Genomic DNA, 19,863 nt, shown 5'->3' with positions numbered 1-19,863 from the left:
AGTTAAAAGGTTAGCTGGTTTTGGGAACTTGCAGGTTGTTTCAGCCAAGATAGCCGGTCCTGTTTATCTCCAAATCCTGACTTGCTAATGAAGTAGAAACAGATAATCTCTTTGCTCAGAGAACCAAACCCGTGTTCTTTAGCTCAGGATTTTGGCTCCCTCTCAAGGCTGCATGCAATCATTTATTTTGCTTTCTGGTGGCTTTTTGTTTAGTCATAGGCTTCCCATGTTCTTACTTTCTCCACCCGACTGGGAGAACTTCACGTAGACATAGTGCTGGTCTCTACAGAAGCCCCTGCCTTTTCTACCAGTACTCTGGACTACTGTGCAGTGGCCAACTAATTTTGCAATTATCATTAAACCATCAAATACTTCACCCCTTCTTAAAAGAAAGTTCATATCCAGTTGTTATAACAGTTAAAATACATGTACAATATCCCCTCAGCTTCTTGATCTCATTTCTATGGGCACACTGGTATAGACAGGCAGTGGTAACATAATCTTACTCCAATCTGAAGATGACTTTTTCTGCTGGGTGTTTGAAGTAGGAAATGAGATATCTATGAAATCATTGATTTCATGGTGAAGAAGCAGGGGGCAGGAGGAATCTCACCTCAATTTCTGTGAGCTTCTTGGTGGACATCTCAAATGGAAAAGGTTGCGCTGTGCACATGCACTGTTGTACTCACTTCTGGGAGGTGTACAGCCTGGAAAAAGTATGTGACCTCAAAAATTACCCAAATCTCGCAAAAATATGGTCTTTGGTTCAGTGGATGCAGTTTCCAGCTTTGGGTGTCCCCAAAGAATGAGTTTCTGGAAACAAGAAGGATTCAATAATGGAAAGAGGAATCTGTTCATACATCCCTAAGCATGTGCTGTTCACACTGCTGGTATGGGAAACTGGGCCAGAAGGCCTCTCCTGTGCAGCAGTTCCCATGTCCTATGCCTCATTCCCTGATGGCAATTACAGCCATGTCTCTGCTGCTGTTGAAACAATTTGCTTGCAGCCTTCTCATTTCCTAGCCCTGCTGCTTCTAGCATCTCTTCAGCAACAGCTTGCTGACCTGTGTTATTTTCTTCTTCCTTTGATATGTAGGGTATGGGGACATCTCCTGTTTCGATAGGGGAAGGGGCTAATCAGATTTTTCAATTGACAAGGAATTAGGAGAGACGTTGTTATAATCAAGCTTAGCATTAAACAGCAAACAGAATATAACGAACCTGTAAAAGAGCATTCAGGCCACTAAGTCACTCAAGAGGAAGGGTCTTCTGCATGGTTGTCAACTGCTGGTAAGTATATGCTACAAGACAAACTATCTGCTACATGGACAACAGTGTACCACCACTGCCAGCCTGAGTTTTGTGACTTCTCCAAGGAGCACTAAACCTACATGTTTTTCCTCTTCCCATTATTCTTTGCTAGTGCTGGGTTTATGTTTGGTGATTATTCTTTGGGAAACATAACAAACAACATATAAACTGAAATCACCAGAGCAGTTTCTTCCTAACGAGCAGTGACAGTTTCATTTTGTTATTTTACATATAGCTAGAGCTGCTAGGACACTCTCCAAAGAGACTTGCCCTGGGAAAATTATGATGTCATTGTAGATGTCTTGCTTATTTCCCCAGGATAAATGAAAATCATCATGAAACTCCAGGAGGAAAACTTGGCTGTGTTCGAGTTATGGAGCTATTAAAGCAGCTGAGACCAAGGTTTGCATTTAACTCGGGGGTTATTTGGAGGTCACTATCATACGCTTCTATATGGAGTCCTAAATAAGGTTTTAAGTGCCTCACTTAAATAATTCTGTTCTTAATGAGGTTGGTTTGGCTGCTTTTCTCTGAAATACTGTAGAAATATGTTACTGAATCACTGCAAATTTTTTAAAATTCTAAAGCTACAAAAAGAATAATTTCTTTCATAATTCTTCAGGTGTCTGTTCTACAGTGTGCTTTAAATGAAAGCTGTGACATGAAATCACTAAGATTAGCGTATGCTGAAACAAGCTGCCTCCTCTTCCAAAGAACTAGCTGTCATTTCTACCTTAAGATGATTTACCCTTCTAGGTTCAGCAACTGTGCATTCTTTGAAGCACAGCAGGAAAGGGCCTATATCAAAAGGAAGATAATTTCCAAAATGCTCTTCATAATGATTGTAATAATGGTCTATTGCTGCAATTTCCAGGCTTTCTAACTAAGAGAATGATGAGCTTACATGCACTTATTGTTTACAGCAGATAGTCAAACAAAGGCAGAGATGTAGCAGGAGTGTAGGATTTGCCATAGTGTACAGTATCGTGGCTCTGGAGACCTGTGTCTTGCTTATGGCAGCCTCACCCATGTTTCAAAACCAAGGTCTACCAGAAATGCTGCACGATATTGTGTACCAAGGAATTATTTCCAGCCAATGCCATTTGCAGGATGATTTGGTTTTCTACTGACTGAATGGATATCAGAAATTATCGAATACCTTACAAATGAGATCACTCATTTTTATACAGTTCTACCACAATGTACAAACAAACTAACTTTTTCAAATTTTCATCAGATGTACTGTAATTTCATGAAATATCTTCTGTCTTTTAATAGCTTGAGACGTTGTGTTGTGTCATTTATGTTTTTAATATCTGTAGTATCTTCTGTTCCACGTTTGTGGCCTTTCCAAATGTGTACATCAAACTTTAAGCTTCGGTTCCTATGTTAAGTTTATTATTACTCTATCTATAAAGTCCCTTTCTAGAAAAATTCCATTTACTTTTATTGAAAGGGTTGTATCTATGGTGGCTCTGCAGATTTTATTTCTCATATTATAGTCAATATTTTTTTATGCATTCTTTGGGGCTCATTTAGTTTTCCATACTTTCCTTACTTTACTTTTTTCCTTACTTTTCATTTACTTACTTTCCTTATTGGTAAAAACCATTATTTGTGTTTATGTTGATACTCACTGTTTCATTTTCTTAACTCAAAACATTAACACCCCATTTTCATTTCTGTCTGCTCTGTCCCATTTGTTTTGATGAAGGACTGTGACTCCTAGCATCATGCCATCTGCAGAAGGGAGGTGATTGTGAATTTCTTTTGCCAGCAAGGAACACTGTTCTTCGTGGTGCTTTTGTTTTCTCCATCACTTATTAGCCTGACTTGGATTTTCTTTCACAATTTCCATCTGTTTTCTTTCTGATCTGAACAGTCACTGAAGGTGTACTCTCTTTTAAATTAAAACATCATTGATCAAGAGTCTTTCTCGTTTCATGGCTAGACCAAAACTTCACATTACATTTTTACAGGTCATCTAATGTTAGTTCTGAAGACAAGATCATATTGTGAAAATGTGTGATCAATTAAAGAGCAAAATCTCAGTGCTCTACATTGTTTTCTGTTCTTCCTGCTAATATGCTGAAAACTGAAGTTTTAATATTCTTTTTGACTATACATGCAACTAAAATACCTGTTTCAGCTCTGAGCTGTTGTAAGCTACAGGCTTGTTTTTCGAGTAATGAACCATAACTTCTTTCAACTATTCTTGAGCTGTCAATGCAGAAGGAACAGGATTAGTTCAGGGAATGCAGGGCTTTCAACTTCTTGGCCTTTGAGCCAGCTGTTTTCTGGGTTTTCCAGACACCTAAGTGGATGTTACATGTAGATTCAGTAAATCATACAATCATAGACTAGTTAGGGTTGGAAAGGACCTTAAGACAATCTAGTTCTAACCGCCCTGCCATGGGCAGGGACACCTCATAGTAGACCAGGTTGTCTGTCCCTATATGGGGAAAAGCCAGAAAACTTCAGTCCGGGGTCATAAATCTAGAAACATTCATGAGCATTAAACCCACCTTAAGAAAAAGCAAAAAAAAAAAAAAAAAAGGAACTTGCATGATGATAGTTATATTTGTATATCTCTCTCAGCTCTCAGTATTTTGCCTAACATTACTAGCATATAGGGTTTGATAGAAACCCTGCTTACTATTTTACTTGCTTGGAATCCAGTTTGCAGACAGTTGCTCACTGCCAAGGTTAACAATTCATAAGGTAGAGAAGGATACAGTTTCTCGTGTGGTTTTTGCACTTTCTTTTTTAAAAGTGTATTGTTTTTGTTCACCCTTCTACTCCTCACCCATCACTTATGAAATCACCATCTACCCTGTTTTACTTTTTCCCCATTGTCTCTTGCAACCTTAATTTTACTTTAAATAAAGAAATACATCTGAAATATGTAACTCAGATTTGTTTTAGAAAATCAGTGTAGGTACATCATTGATCAGAACAAGTAGCTGATAGGGGTATGTGTGTGACCCTGTGATTTCTTGGGAAATTTTGCTGAAATTTCTCAGGGAATTTTGCTGAATCTTAACACAAAGTGACAAAATACTACCAGCTGAACTGGCTGTCATGTTTCCTGGCACAAGCCCAATCAATGTAAAATTAAGCTTCTTGTCTTTACAGCTTTTTGATCAGAGAAATGTATGGTTAGAAGAGAGCTAAAGATGCCCCTTAGTCTATTCTTCTGCACAGAGGCAACAGCCCACACTGATCTCAAGCCTGGTGATGAGGCTTGCATAATCTTTCTATACATGCATTGCTTCTCTGGCAATATTCTGAGAAAAAAGTACTTAATGTTTCAACTGCATTTTCTTTACTTCAAATTGATAGTTGTCCTGTTCTGCTCCTTCTGGCACAGGGAACCTTAGCATCAAGTAGTTATGTACAGTAGGTTAGCAGGTTTACAATCCCATATTAACTTTTGGTTCCTCTGCTGCCTCAGTCCATTGCCCAGTTGTATAATTCTTTCCCCTTAGCTGCTACTTATTACCGCTACCATGAAGTGTTTTATTACAGAGGTGTTTATCTGGTAACTGTAACAGTGAAAATGGTAGATCTGGAGTTCAAATGCATCTACTGTTAAGTAAAAGGTGTCATGTGGTTCCTGAATTTCTGTAATCCCTGCTATACCCTTTGTTATAATAAGATAGGAATTGTGGTCTTGTTGTGAAATGTTGGAAGGTTTTACTAGCTAATGGGTATGGTAAGAGAAATTGCAGACATGGTCTATTTTCCAACATCTTGAGGGTTTTATTACTTATCAGTTACTATAGATTGCTTTTTTTTTTTTTTTAATCATTTGTAAAATTTACTCTCTCTTAATTTGTGCTTTGCAACACCCAATATCACCTACTATGTAGAAATTCGGATATTGTTTTCAGCTTCTCTACCACATCACATAGCTAGGGCGTGGAAATTTGGATAGTCCTCAACTTAATGAGGATGGGCTGTGACTGAGGTTTTGATATCAGTAAATCAGTTCTCCTTGTGAACTCCTTGAAAACCAAAACTCAAGTATGCAAAGTTGCCTCTTAGCTCTAGAGCTCTTCATTTGCTGGAAGGCGCTCTGAAAACAAGCACACAAACAAGCCTGAGCCTTCAAAGGATCCTCTTAATCATTTATCTCAGCCTGTCACTAGTACAGGCTAAGCAGTGAGTGTGCCATGGTCTTACCAGTTCTGTGTTTAGTTGTGCTGTTGCATATTTTGTCTTGACCATTGAGCTATTATAACAAGAAATATGCAGAACAAGCTAAGGTACTATTTTTTCTTTTTTTCTTTTTTCTTTCTTTCTTTTTCTCCTTGTTCACATGATGTGGGCTGTATACTGAAATAAGCCCACTGTGCCTGGCAGTCCTGATGTCTTGCTCCCTTGTCATAGCCCCAAGGCAATCCCTCTTCCTTTCCACACACTTTATATCTCTGTTTTATGTTTCCTAGGTTTTTATGTCTTCCAGTGTTGACCTTGCATTGCTTTTGCACGCCACATGTGGCAGGCAGGCAGAGGGGGAGTTTGACCACAAGGACACTTGAAGGCTGGAGGGGTTTGTGGAGCTGATATAACACTTACCTGGTGGTAGAAAATGGAGTCAGTGTCCTTATTTCCAGTGGAGTTCAGGTTCTTATTTCTCCCTCACCTACCTCCATGCCACCAATGAATGCTTAGGTTATCGTTCATGCTTTTGTTCCTTCTTTATCTCCCTGGGATTATGTGTTTTGGGAACCTGCATTTTAAATAATTTAGATTTGGAGCCTTATTTTATTGTTCAGTATTGCAAATCTTGCTCTAAGGATGACTAAGTAAGTATGTGGTGTGTGACACTTGCAGTCCATAACTACTTATCAAGTATAACCATAGAACATCTGGCAGACCCCTGTAATATGAAGAAGAAAATTTGTATTATCATCTTCAAGTAGCGTGCCAGTCCCACAAAATATCCGAGACCTGCTTACAGCCATTGATTTTTCCCCATGATGAACTGGGGAAGATGTTCTTTTACACAGATGAATACTCAATATCGTATATGATGAAAGCAATATATTATATTATTTCTTATCTTCACATAAGTAATCTGCATAATGTACATATAATATTTATATTAATCTGAATATATTAATGTAGACACAGTATGTGTATCAAGCTCCTTCAAGGAAATCTTCAAGGGACCTTTCAGAATTTGGGAATGTGTAAAATTCAGAATGGGTCAGCCATGCTTTCAATGTATATTATTATACTGGATCCTCAGGAGATTTTTTCTTAAGAAAGCTGTTTCAACAAAAGGGGAATCAGACACTGTACATTTAGGATGGCTTAAGGGCACTTCATATCACTGTAGTAGCAAACCCCAAGTATATGGGGCATATATTTGGAAGAAACATGCTCTAGAGTAGTACAGGATATTGATTATAAAAATAACTTTCAGTGACGCATTCAGATTAGAAACATTTATATAGTTATCATAGCTTAGACCTTGTTTTTTTGTTCTTTTTCTTTTGTTTGGGTCTTTTTTTGCCTGTTTCGTTGTATTCAGTAACTAATGTAACGACTTGAATAAATAAGCCACTGAAATCCTTTTACATATGATAAACGCTATTTCTTGCCAGCAAAGTAACGTGATTTAGCAGTTGTACTTATCATATATCTCTGTAAACTGGAAATCTGGATGATAAATGGTGTGATAAACATTGGAGAGGCACCAAATCCCAAGGAGATAGTCTCCATTATATAAAACTAAATGAAAAAAAAATATTTTACATCAACTTTTCATTTAAATTGACAGTTACGAAAATAGTAAAATGTGGTTGGATGGCAATCAGACTTACTCTTTTATTATGTTACCACTTCCTTTGTTACAGCCTCTCCAATTATATTTCCTTTACAGAAATCCTTGCAAAATCATAGCTGGGTGTGGGATGCCCTGTTCACACCGAGCATTTGTTTCAAAGGAGCTGGTCAGTGGCTTCTTTTCCAGACATGCACTCACACTGATCTCCACCCGTTAAAACAATGTTGTCGTGAATTTTCCCTTCTTTCCAGAAGTAATGGCTTCAAGGTTAACCGTTGCAGTTGCCTTTCTTCTACTGGCAGTGAATCTGTATTATATTTTTATATCAGTTTGGCTTGCTCAGTTTCTAGCCTGGAATATATATAGATGCATATATATATATATTTTACTTAATAAAGAGTAAATACTTACTCATGAGGAGCAGAGTCCAGCAGTGAGGTATTGTTACTTTAAGCAATGCTGAATTTTCCTGGAGGGTTTCAACACCAGGATGCTCATTGGCTACCAGACTAATTGCTTTACACTCCAAATGATGCCCAGGGGTGAAATAACACAAATACCGAGGCGAATTTCCCAACATGTGTTCTTTAAAATTCCCCTCCGAGCTGGAAAAGTGACCTTTGGTGAACAAATGTTCTTTCACCGTCAGTGTTCAAAACTAATAATGTTTGAGTATGCTTACATGATTAATTCACAGTCTTTCTTTTCAACACAGTAATTTGTGAACTCTGCCTTTCTTGTGGCCTCAGATTTGAGGCCATTTGTTCTCTAAGTCTGTCAATGGTTTATTCAGTACAACTATGTTGGCATGGTATATCTGTGGTAACCTGAAAGGAGCCGTTTAGGACTATCTGCTTCCCACTGGGACCAACAACTGAGTCTGTGATACCCTTGTAACTGAATTAAGGTGAAACAACACCAACCAACCAGTTTTATGATTTATTAATGCAAAATACAAGGCATGTGGTTAGATATATCTCAACAATTATTACTTTAACTGGATTGACGAGTCCTGTACCATGTGTTTTTACCTAGTCAATATTTAATGAAAAAGAGAGGAGAGGAAAAGAGGGAGAAAAAGAAAGGGTGAGAAAGAGAATCAGTGGATCCAGCGATGACTTGGTGGTCCTCTTTATGCAGGGTGTCTTTGGTGGTGGGAGCTGTTCCCTCTGACCTGAGCCCTGCACTTTTATGTTCATGTTCTTTTGGGGTGTTATCCATAGTTTGCATACAAAGTGTAGAGAGAAATTATTATGATAATGACAGGCACAGGTTAGTGAGCATTTGTGCAGTTCCAAAGCTGAGTTCCCCCAAGGCTCCTCCAGGTGGTCTTTGTCCCTCATATCCTGGTGTATGCTTTTCAACTCTATCTTCTGAGTCAGCTCATCCTTGAATCAACCTTTCATATTCTTGTAGAGGCTTATCAGCTTTGAACAAAGGTGTCAGAACAATCTTATCCACGAAGTATTGACAGCCAACATCCTTGTTATTTGCTTCCTTTACACTCAAGGCCGCCTATGGTCAAATGCAAATGGTGCCTGAGACAAGATCAGTTTCCTGTCTCTGACTCACACTATGGAATGTAAGTGGTGTTCAGGACAAGCTCAATGTCCCAAATATCTTATCTGTAATAGTTACTGAGCAGGAGTTGCACTCAGTTACCTTGGCTTTAGCCTTTCAAAAAAGGAGCCTTTAGGCGTGTTTTTCTATAATGCTGAACTCTGCAGATGAAGTGGCTTGCTGGAGATTTTGTTGGCTGGAGAGATCCGTCAGTAACATACCGAATTTCTCAGCAGTGTTGCTTATTTTTGGTTTTGCATGGCAATTAATGAGCTATGAGTCCTTTTTACTATGAAGTTTTTTATTACCTTGCAAGTATTTAAAAACCTGGCAGGAGGTGAGCTGCAATTTATTTATTTATTTACTTTAAGCAAAAGCATATTAATGATGATAGGCATCCCTGGGTCTGAGCTGCAGAGGCAAAAGACTTGCATCCCTGATGCAGGTCATGTAGTATCTCTGATCCCTGCTGTCATATAGCAGCCTGTTTGCAATTTAGTCTGCCTTAAGTGATGTGACAACTACTGTCCAGTGGTGAACCGCATTTATTATTTGTTAACTGCTCTATCATTTACTACCCAATAACTACTACAGCTGGAAGACATGGGAACCATACACATATATCTGCTTCCTATCACCTCTGTGTGACAATAGCCTCACTGATAGAAGCTTTCTACTTGCTCAGATTTCTTTAGGGCCTTTGCTAAGGAATCATGGGATTCCTCTATGAAGAACTTGAGGCAAGCTCAGAAAACCATAGCCTTGGCCAAGACGTCCTCCTGGATGACATTTTTGTTGCCAATAATTCACCCCTATTCTTTGACCAAGATGGTGTTCTCTCTCAGGTTTATTTCTTGAACAATTCTGAATAATTTCTCCTCTTTTATTTTTTCTTCCCTGATGTCCTCAGCAGGATGTATTGTCTTTTCTCACTCAGTGTGTAGTAAGTGGGAATCCTGCTCAGTTAGACTTTGACTTTACAGGTTCTTGTGTGCTTACCCCTAGCCCTCTTCTGTGGTTTTTTACAGGGCACTTGGAGCCTTGGTAAATGTGATGTCAGTTGCCTCTCATAAATCTGATGTGTGTATCTTCTCCCAACCCAAAAGCAGTGATGACTGTATCTGCTGTATCTGCTAGTGACTTACTGTAATGCAGCGTCAGATGGCATTTAAAATATCTGCTCTGTGGGAAAATCTATAAATAAATAAATGGCTTTGTGTTGGAACAAACCTTTAAAAGATTCATCTCATGGAAGGAACTTTTCCTTCACATGTTTTCAAAACAAAACTGATGCTGGACCCTCAGTCTTCTCAAGGATCCTCAGCCCTGGCCCCAGGAGGATCGAGGCTTTTTTGCTGTGCAGACGGGAGGTTGGGCTGCTAATCTCCTGAACCACAGTGTCTTAATGAGCAGAGTGGAGAAATCCTGAACACTGTGGCTTGTGCCTCTTTGATCCTGGCTCTATGGCTGTCTGCAAGGTGGGTGGCTGGGCAAGCAGGCCAACTGGCAGGTAACGAGGCAGCTGGTTTCCTTCTAAGCATCTGATGAAATCAAAATGTACTGTGGGAACGCATTGATTTCATGGAACCAGCATTTTTCTAATGGAAAAAAATCAGGTCGGAAAATTTCTGTCTGACTGTAATTGTAATGTTTCTCTCCAGACCACGGATTCTGAGTTTTCCTGTGGGAAATTATGGAAGTTCCGTCATTGACAGTGAGGATATTAGTAAAGAGAAGAGAGAAAATCTTTGCATGCTACCTGTCAGTCGTCTTTACAGTATGATGAATGATCCTTATCCATTCAAGGTGCTTAGAATTAACTGATGTTATCAGCTTATTGAAGCCTGTAGGAGCATTAAAATACATTTCTCCCTCTAGTTAGGCATTTTTAATTATTCAGCAGTCATTCTAACCCTGATGGCCATGTCTCACTCATCATCTCTGCCCCAGACAGGACAATGCAAGCGAAGAGCAAAGCATCTTGTGGATCTTGCAGGCTATTTTGAGATTTGGGATGCATATGGTGCAAGTCAGGAGAGGGAAACACAAATTCTCTTGACAGCTGTGTTCACTTGTCCCGTTTCATCTCTGTACAGATGGCTCACAAATGCTGCAGCAGGATTAGGGCAGTGTAAAGCCCAACTTGTTCGTTAGTCTTCATTGATGAATAAAGTGGAGTGTCGTCTACTGCAATAAAGCAGTGGTAGATTCGGGAAACTTCACTGACATATGGAAAGAAAGATTTTCTGTTGGGAGTGGTTCAGCTTAGGTGGATCCCACTTCATGAAATACATCTGGGAAGAGAAAATTTGAAGTTGAAGAGACATGCTGGTTTGAAACTTAAACCTTTAAAACTGTGTTTTTAGGTCATAGTTTTGTTTAAAAATGTATCATGGCGGAATTATGGTTGAAGTTGTAAAAGTGGTGAGCAATACATATGTTTCTACTTACCTGGAAATTTTTTTTTCCATTTTTTTTTATTTTTTTTGTGAAAATCTACCCTTCCTTCCTGAAAAAAAAAAGAAGGTTAAAGAATCCAAAATGCTAATGTTATTAGATAAGAAAAAGGTGGGGTTTTTTTTCTGTGTCTGGTCAGCTATATATTAGTATGTCTTCTATTAATGAAGAGTATCAGGAAAGGCCATGTAATTTAGAATTATAGCTCCTTGATATAGCAGGTTTTGGAGCAGGGCCACTTCAGCATGGGTTTATGCTAAAGAAGTTTAATGGGTTTATGAACAAGAAGTGATACTTAAAGATGCCAGATTGGACAGGGCCTTGTGCAACCTGGCGTAGTGGAAGGTGTCCCTGTCCATGGCAGGGAGTTGGAACTGGTTGATCCTTCCAACTTAAACCATCCTATGATTTCAGATCAACTCCTTCTCCAAGCAGATACTCCTCTTGTGCATTTGTTAATGAAATAAAAATGAAAAATATTATGATAAAATAAGCAGAAATCATAAGAATAAACAAGAGAGAGTGACATTATTTTCATCTATTAGCAAGCAACAACTGTTTTTCTTCAGTGATTTTGTCTACTTTTGTTTAGGACTCACGCAGCCTATGTTTGAGAGAGTGCAGCCGTGTGCCAGAAATTAAAAGGCACTCAAGTTTTAAGGGAGAGATTTCTTTTTATTCTTGTCTGGCTTGAAGGTCAGCTGTGGATGTCTCTCCTCCTTCCATCTCTGGCTGCTGGAAGGCCAGGATATGGACAGAGCGGATAACCTGGGTTTCTTGTGGCCATCCTTCATCATTTGAGGCTGTTATGTTGAAAGACAATGACTGACTCTCAGGTGGCTGAGAAAGAGGATTGTTAGTGGGAGAAGAAAAAGCAGCTGGTAAATCACAATCCACAGAAGAATCTGGATGGGCCCTGCACAATACATGTGCTCAGAAGCTTAGCTAAATAATGTGACTTCTCCTTGTTACAACTTTCTGTCTGAATAGACTTATGAGACATCTAGACTCACTGTTTTTCTAAAATGCAATCAGTACCAGATGTAACTAAAGAAATGAAGAATTCACACATGGATGATGCTGGAACATAACAGCATTATATTGCATACGTATGTCAGTAAGTTCAGTCTTCATTTTTCCTAAGCTGTATCCCCTATGTGATTACTCCTTGCAAACAACATGCATGTTTGACATTCTTCTCGGTTGTTAGAGGAAACCACTTTGTGAAATGAAAGTGCTATATTATTATGAGAGCTTGAATGCACGTCATCCCACTATTTGAAGTAGTCATTGAAGTAAAGAGCATAGGGCTACAATGCCAACAAAAGTGCTCAGAAACTTTGCTGGGCTCTGAGAATAAGTGTGATGGAAAAATCTGTGAGCAGCGTTCCTTGGGGGTGTCCTGGGTTCAGCAGTAGCAGCCAGTTTTTCTCATTCTTAGTACCTGGTGCAGCTCTGTGTTTTGACTTTCAGCCTGAGAACAGAGCTGATAACACCGATGTTTTTAGTTGCTGCTCAGTAATGTTTACTCTGACCAGACTTTGTGAGTCTTATCCTCTGCCAGGGAGGAGGGAAGGCTGGGAGGAAGCAGAGACAGGACACCTGACCCAAGCTAGCCAAAGAGGTATTCCATACCCCAGCACATCATGCCCAGGGAGGTAACTGGGAGTTACTCGGAAGGGCACGGGCTCTCTTCTCGGTTGGGCTCATTTTGGCGAGTGGTATCATATTCTCTTCCCTGGTTATTTCCTTTATCATTATTATTATTGGTGGCAGCAGTAGTGGTTTGTGTTATACCTTAGTTACTGCACTGTTCTTATCTCAACCCGTGGGAATTACATTCTTCCCATTCTCCCCATCCCTCCAGGAGCAGGTTGGGGGGGGGGAAGGAGAGAAAGGGGGAGGGGAGTAGAAACTGTGTGGCTGACTGAGTTTAAACCACGACGGGGGGTTTGTGTTTGAACGGCCCAGGGATGAGCTCTCTCATGAGCATTGCTTCCTCAAGCTGTTTGTCAGCATCCTGGCTGCCACAGAGGCATGCCAGGTAACCTGCTTTGATAGTTTGACAGTGCTAGTAATGAAATTCTAGTGTCTGGAATATTCCTGAGCACAGTTTTATTTACTAATGTAGGCACAGCTCTAGAGATATTTCAGTCTCCACCTCCAAATAAAGCTAGAGCTTTGTCCTGCTCAGCCTTCTTTGCTTTACTTTAAGTCCATTAGTTCTTGACATGTCCATCAGGAAATGTAGAAAATCTGATTCTTTTCCTCTTCTCATTTGTCTGCTTTTCAATTAAAGATTATTACTACAGAATCACAGAATCACAGAATCCCAAGGGTTGGAAGGGACCTAAAAAGATCATCTAGTCCAACCCCCCTGCAAGAGCAGGGTAACCTACAGTACATCACACAGGAACTTGTCCAGGCGGGCCTTGAATATCTCCAGTGTAGGAGACTCCACAACCCCCCTGGGCAACCTGTTCCAGTGCTCTGTCACTCTTACAGTAAAGAAGTTCTTCCTGATGTTAACGTGGAACTTCCTATGTTCCAGTTTACACCCATTGCCCCTTGTCCTATCACTGGATATCACTGAAAAAAGCCTAGCTCCATCATCCTGACACCTACCCTTTACATATTTGTAAACATTGATGAGGTCACCCCTCAGTCTCCTCTTTTGCAAGCTAAAGAGACCCAGCTCCCTCAGCCTCTCCTCATAAGGGAGATGTTCCACTCCCTTAATCATCTTTGTGGCTCTGCGCTGGACTCCTTCAAGCAATTCCCTGTCCTTCTTGAACAGAGGGGCCCAGAACTGGACGCAATATTCCAGATGCGGCCTCACCAAGGCTGAGTAGAGGGGGAGGAGAACCTCTCTTGACCTACTAACCACTCCCTTTCTAATGCACCCTAAGATGCCATTTGCCTTCTTGGCCACAAGAGCACATTGCTGGCTCATGGTCATCCTCCTATCCACCAGGACCCCCAGGTCCCTTTCCCCTTCACTACTTTCCAGCAGGTCGACCCCCAACCTGTACTGGTACATGGGGTTGTTCTTCCCCAAATGCAAGACTCTACACTTGCCCTTGTTAAATTTCATCAAGTTTCTCCCCGCCCAACTCTCCAGCCTGTCCAGGTCTCGCTGAATGGCAGCACAGTCCTCTGGTGTGTCAGCCACTCCTCCCAGTTTTGTGTCATCAGCAAACTTGCTGAGGGTGCACTCAGTTCCCTCATCCAGGTCATTGATGAAAATATTAAACAGCACCGGTCCCAGCACCGACCCCTGAGGAACGTCTTCCAGCAGCCTCTGGACTGAAAAACTTCATTTATTTCCATTCTTTCCTTGCAGGTTATGTTTTATAGACCTTCAATGAAAAGGTTGCTCCCTGTTTTTCCTGAATAGACATATAACAAAAAACCACGTTCTGCCTGGGAGGGCTTAGCTAAGTGTTGAGGACGATACTGACAAAAATTATTAATATAATGTATGATTATCTTTCCCTTTCCATGCAAGAAATGAGTGTTAGAACTGTTATTGGTAATATTATCTAAGCCTTGATTTGACTAGACAGGATATTCTCTCGATATTTGATCTCTCTTCTCTTACTGAAGCTGCAGCAGGAATGTTTCTGAGTTCTGGAGCTTGTACAGTTCACATTATAAATACAATAAGACTCAACTTTTGGGGTTATTTTTACTCTAGATTTTTACTTCAGTAACAATTTTATACAGTAATATTTTATGTACTTAATGTATTTAACTGTTTTAGGTATAGTTTCAGGTTTCCTCTCAGTGGTGCAAGACTTGCATGGAAAATGCTTGTAAATTGTTATCTCATCTTAGCCAGGATGCATCAAGTGCAGAGTCAATGGGGGAAATGATTTGGCATGCGTGAGGTAGACCTGAAGGGTTTGGAAACAACACCTAACTCTGAATTTTCTCATTCTGCACACCAGGTGTGAATGCGTACTATGCTCAGTTCCCAGTGCAGGTCAGAAACCATAAATTAAGGGGGAAAAAACCGCCCTGCATCCTTCTGGAAAACACCACAATAGTAACAGGTTTACACTTTTTGTCTGTGCTTACATAACCTGCTGTGTTTGTGCTTTTGCTGTATCTGAGCTGTTTGCCCCTGGCTACTTTCCTCTTGAGTAACTGGAGAAAGAGGTAGCACAAACCCTTCCATTCTTTCATGATAAAAAAACAGTAACTCCCATAACATTCCTCTACCACTGTTCCTGGGAACAGTTCTCTAATGCATTCTGAGAGACTAAAATTTCTTTCACAGAAAACCAGTCTATTACTTGAAATGTTTTCATAGTGATTGTGAGCTACCTAGCAATAACTAGGGGATCTAAGACAATTCTTACTTTACAAAGGGAGATGTTTGCGCAGGACAAGTTGTTAAAAACCAAGCATTTTCCAAAGCAGAAAAAAAAGTCTTCTTTGAGAATATCATCTTTCATTTTTTCTTTTCTTTTTTTTTTTCTTGGAGCCAGCTAGATAAGGAAAGAACACATTTTTCATGTGGCAACTCGTGATTTTCAAAAAAGATAAAAATTAGGGGTCTTCTTGAAAAAAACACGAGGTATGAAGATCATTATAATAATATACAGAGGCTGATACATTTTGACACAATAATTTATTCATATTTTTATACTTTGAAAGAAAAAAATGCAGCAGCTGCATGATGCTGAATATCAGGATGCCTATTAAACACAATTCCTATTTAAACCACTTACACTTCTCTTGTCATCTTTATGTATAGCAGCAATTCTTATTCCCTAAGCCCAGAGGAGCTTATTTCCTCTGACTGTCATATTGTCGAGGACAAGAGGAAACAGTCTACATCTACTGCCTTATGCATTTTAAGTTGTTTTGGTGACAGATCCTATGTCCAAGAGCCAAACTCCCTGATTCTAAGTGCAGAATTTGTTGTTTGAGCCCAAAGGGTAGCTGTGGTGTTCCAACATGAGCTTAAGAAAACAAAACACTAAACCTCCCTATTAGAAATATGACTCAAGAATTTGGGAAGATGACTGTTCCATAACTGCTACATATTCCAGGGATGCAGGAGAGCCATGAGTATAAACTTGGAGGAGTGTTAAAAGAGAATAAATAAAATGCCAGTGTCTTAGCAGCAGCTGAAACAGGCAAAGCTGTAGATGGGACGCATTCGTGAAAGAAAGACCCTCTTTCTGCTTGTGGAACAATTCATGCTTCAGAATGTTTGGGCTTCTGACAGGACTTTTAAAGTTTAAAAGGCCGCTTTTCTCTTTCATATCTATTTCTAGAAGCTTTAGAAAGGCAACGGGCTTCATTTAGCCTATTACTTCTTATTGGGAAAATGTCTTTTTAATAGATCAGAGAGTTGAATATGCCTATCTATGCCAGGTTGAAGATTAGCAACTCCAGGTGCTTGCTAAAACTCTTTGATAAAGACAAGCTGCCATCTCTGCCTATATAGATCACTCTCTCCACAGCTGCAGAATTTCTGTCATTGATTTCTCTTCACTTGGTTGTCAACAGCAGCTCAAACCTGTATGGATATTTTAATTCACCTTCTTGGACTTGACTGTGCAATATCTCTTCATGAGCAAATGTCACCCATTTCTTCTGTACAGCATGAACCCTGCGGTTTTGGAGAATGATTTGCAAAGCAGGCAGCTGGCCAAGCACACTTTATACTACAGATCAAGAACTGAAAGTGTTTAGGGATTAGGTGCTCAGAAGAAATATTTATGAGACAATGCAGCAGTATTGTATTGCTTAATGGAAAGGATGTGCTTTAACTATACTGAGTTTACTTTTTGCCAGATTGAGAGTTAAGAAAGTCGTACAAAGGCCATACCCTTTTGGACTGAATCTGGTTCTTTAAGAATGTTGTACATATTACAACTCTGTGTATAGCCTATTGTGCAGTAAGTACAAGCTCTGCTAGTCCTTACCTTACTTTGCTGAGCCAAAGTATTTCAAGGTCTGAGTGTTCATCAGGGGGTATATTTCATAAAATATTACAGTATATGCTTCTTTCTTCAGATTTGCTAGTGTGAAGCACCAGGTTCAGGGCTGAGACTGGGATGAGTCAGGACACAGAATGAAGTGAAGTTGCTCTTCTGTCATCCCACTGTTGCCGATTAGTGAGGAAAGGCTCCTGGCATTTCTTGAACCACCCCCCCCCCAGTATGTTTGGAATACCTGCAGTTCAGGGAGATGGATGTTACAGCAGCCAGGCATATACCAAAGTCTTCACTCTTCTGTGACATCTGTTTTCTGCTGGCCATGGGGAATGAGTGACACAGATGAAATGATCAATTGGTTTTCTCCATAGCATCCCACAATTCACCTGCTTCAAACATGCTAACCTGCAGGCAATGTATCTGTGCCCTTTCATGTAGCAACACCAGGGCAGTGCTTTGTAATCTTTTTACAACTTACTAAGTAACAAGGAATAAAATTTACTCTGTAAATGAATAAATCTAATTAGTGTGTTACTAAAACAAGTCAAGTGACTGTATGCAGAAGAAAATACTTTAAAGAGATTTCTGAGAAGCTATATTTGGGATTTGCCTATAGGGCAAAAATACATCCAGTGTTTGCCTATAGGACACTTAACGCAGTTGGCCTTATGTCTGTGTGTAGAAAATGTGGAATTGTAGTAATTGTTAACCTTCTTCCCAACAGTACAGTGCTTATTTTTTTTCAGGCTTAATCTAAAAATAGAATGTGTAAAATTCCAGTAATTGAAAAGGGTTATTTCTAGGAGTGTCTAAGCTCATTGCAAAAGACACATATAACCTTGGCCTCTAGTGTGGAATTGAGACCTTGAATATCAGTTCTTCTTCATACTTTGCTTTAGAGTTACAAATCCACCACAAAGTGAGTACAAAAATTATGATCAAATATTTTAAAGCTGTTCTACATTATAACAGCAGTTGTGATATTCTCATCAGAAGTGGCCATCTGGCCCAGCATCATGCCTCTTGTGGTTCTATTGATTTCTGAGTGCAGGAGAGCTGTTTTGCTCTTCAGGCAATGTAAGTGGCTAAGGATGAGATGCTGGAGTAGCCAAGCATGCAGCCTTGGGCTGGTCTGATGGACCTCTTGCTTCTATTACTCTACTGCCACTGACATCTGCCTGCCTTTTTCTAGTTACACAGGGAGACCAAAGTTCATGTTGAGCCACTACGAGCAGTTTAACCACAGGGACATGGAACTTGGTACAAACTTTTCTGAGAAGGTGGCTGGGACTGTGCATGGGAAACCTTGGGCTTTTTACATCTTCCCAATGACATAAGCCTCCCGCCTGCCATGCTCTTTGTTGTACTTCAAGATTTTCGTACTGGACCTTGGTAACTCTGCTCCAGTTGCCTGTTCCTGACACAGCTTGATTGCCTTAGTACAGTGTTCCTTGGAATCATCAATGCTTCTAGCTGTCTTGTCCTGATCAGAAAGCTCCCTATAAAGCATGTGCAAAATAAATACTTGTGCTGGTTTTGCAAAAGGTACTTATTCTAAGTTTTTCTTTCTACTTCATTGCTTTATTCTTTATTAATCTTTGTTTCAATGTCCATAGATGGGAGCAGATTGGTTGCTAGATTTGCTTTAAGCCGTCTTAAAAAAGACTTTGAGTGAATGTGTCCCACAGGATGTGATAAAATAAAATTCAGTACACTTTAAGCCAATATAAACTCAGCAAAATTGAAACCTTTCATACTGTTGGAATCATCACCAAAGAAGCTTTCCAAAAGTGCCAGGAAATAGTTTTATGTATGTCTGATTAACCCTGTAGAGCAACTAAAGCATTAGCAGCTGATTAGATAAAATCAAGTCTACACTTGTGGATTACCTTTTTTTAACCAGTTTTACAGTATTAAGATGAAATGAAGTTTAGTCTTGTGAGCATCAGTATTTCTGACTGAATTTCAGGACTTTTTAGATCCAGCTTCTCTAGAAATTGCTATGTTTGCAATTACTCTTCATTTACAGCTATGGCTTTCGTTTGCCTCCAGAGCTTGAGGGAGGGGATAGAATACTGGCTTATAGTGGGGAAGTGAGCTGCTGTGAAGTTTCAGTCTGGGTCCAGATCGGTGCTTTTACAGTATATGGTGTGACAATTTGGGGGTACTCACTTGGGCTTACACTCCAGTGCCAATGTGCATGGCTAAATAAATCTTCAAAACATAAACCATCACTGCATTTGTCTTTAGTGAAAGTGATGTATCACAAAATCAAGAGTGCTGGACTTTCCCCCCCTCTTCTCCTCCTAATTTCTCAAGTGCCATGGAATCAATTGTAATTCATTGAAATGAGAACACATTTTACTCATTATGTTTAAAATAATGATTCATATTCTTTCCTGTGGTTATGTTAGTGAAGTAGACTATTGTTACACCAAAGATGAATTTTGCCTATTCTTCACATCTGCCAAAATTTGAATTTATTTGGCCTCTCCTTTTATCAGAGGAGTTGGATTTTTTCTTTTCTGAAGAGTTAACCTTCTGGCATGCATTGCAGCTCCTCAGAGCCAGCCATTGTTACAGCTTAAATTATTCAGGAAAAAAAAAATTAAATAGAAACGACATAAAATGGGATCATAACTGAACACTATTGATGATTTCTTGCCCAAAAGGACAGACTCTGTCATCTCTGGACTGTACATTATCGTATCTTAGAAGCAGCATTGCTTCGCTTTTATTAATTCAAAAATCTGCTCTGATTTTTTTTTTTTTTTGCTACAGTTC

The sequence above is a fragment of the Lathamus discolor genome, chromosome Z (assembly GCF_037157495.1).
Source record: "Lathamus discolor isolate bLatDis1 chromosome Z, bLatDis1.hap1, whole genome shotgun sequence".
Taxonomy (NCBI): domain Eukaryota; kingdom Metazoa; phylum Chordata; class Aves; order Psittaciformes; family Psittacidae; genus Lathamus; species Lathamus discolor.
This window is presented reverse-complemented; position numbering follows the sequence as displayed.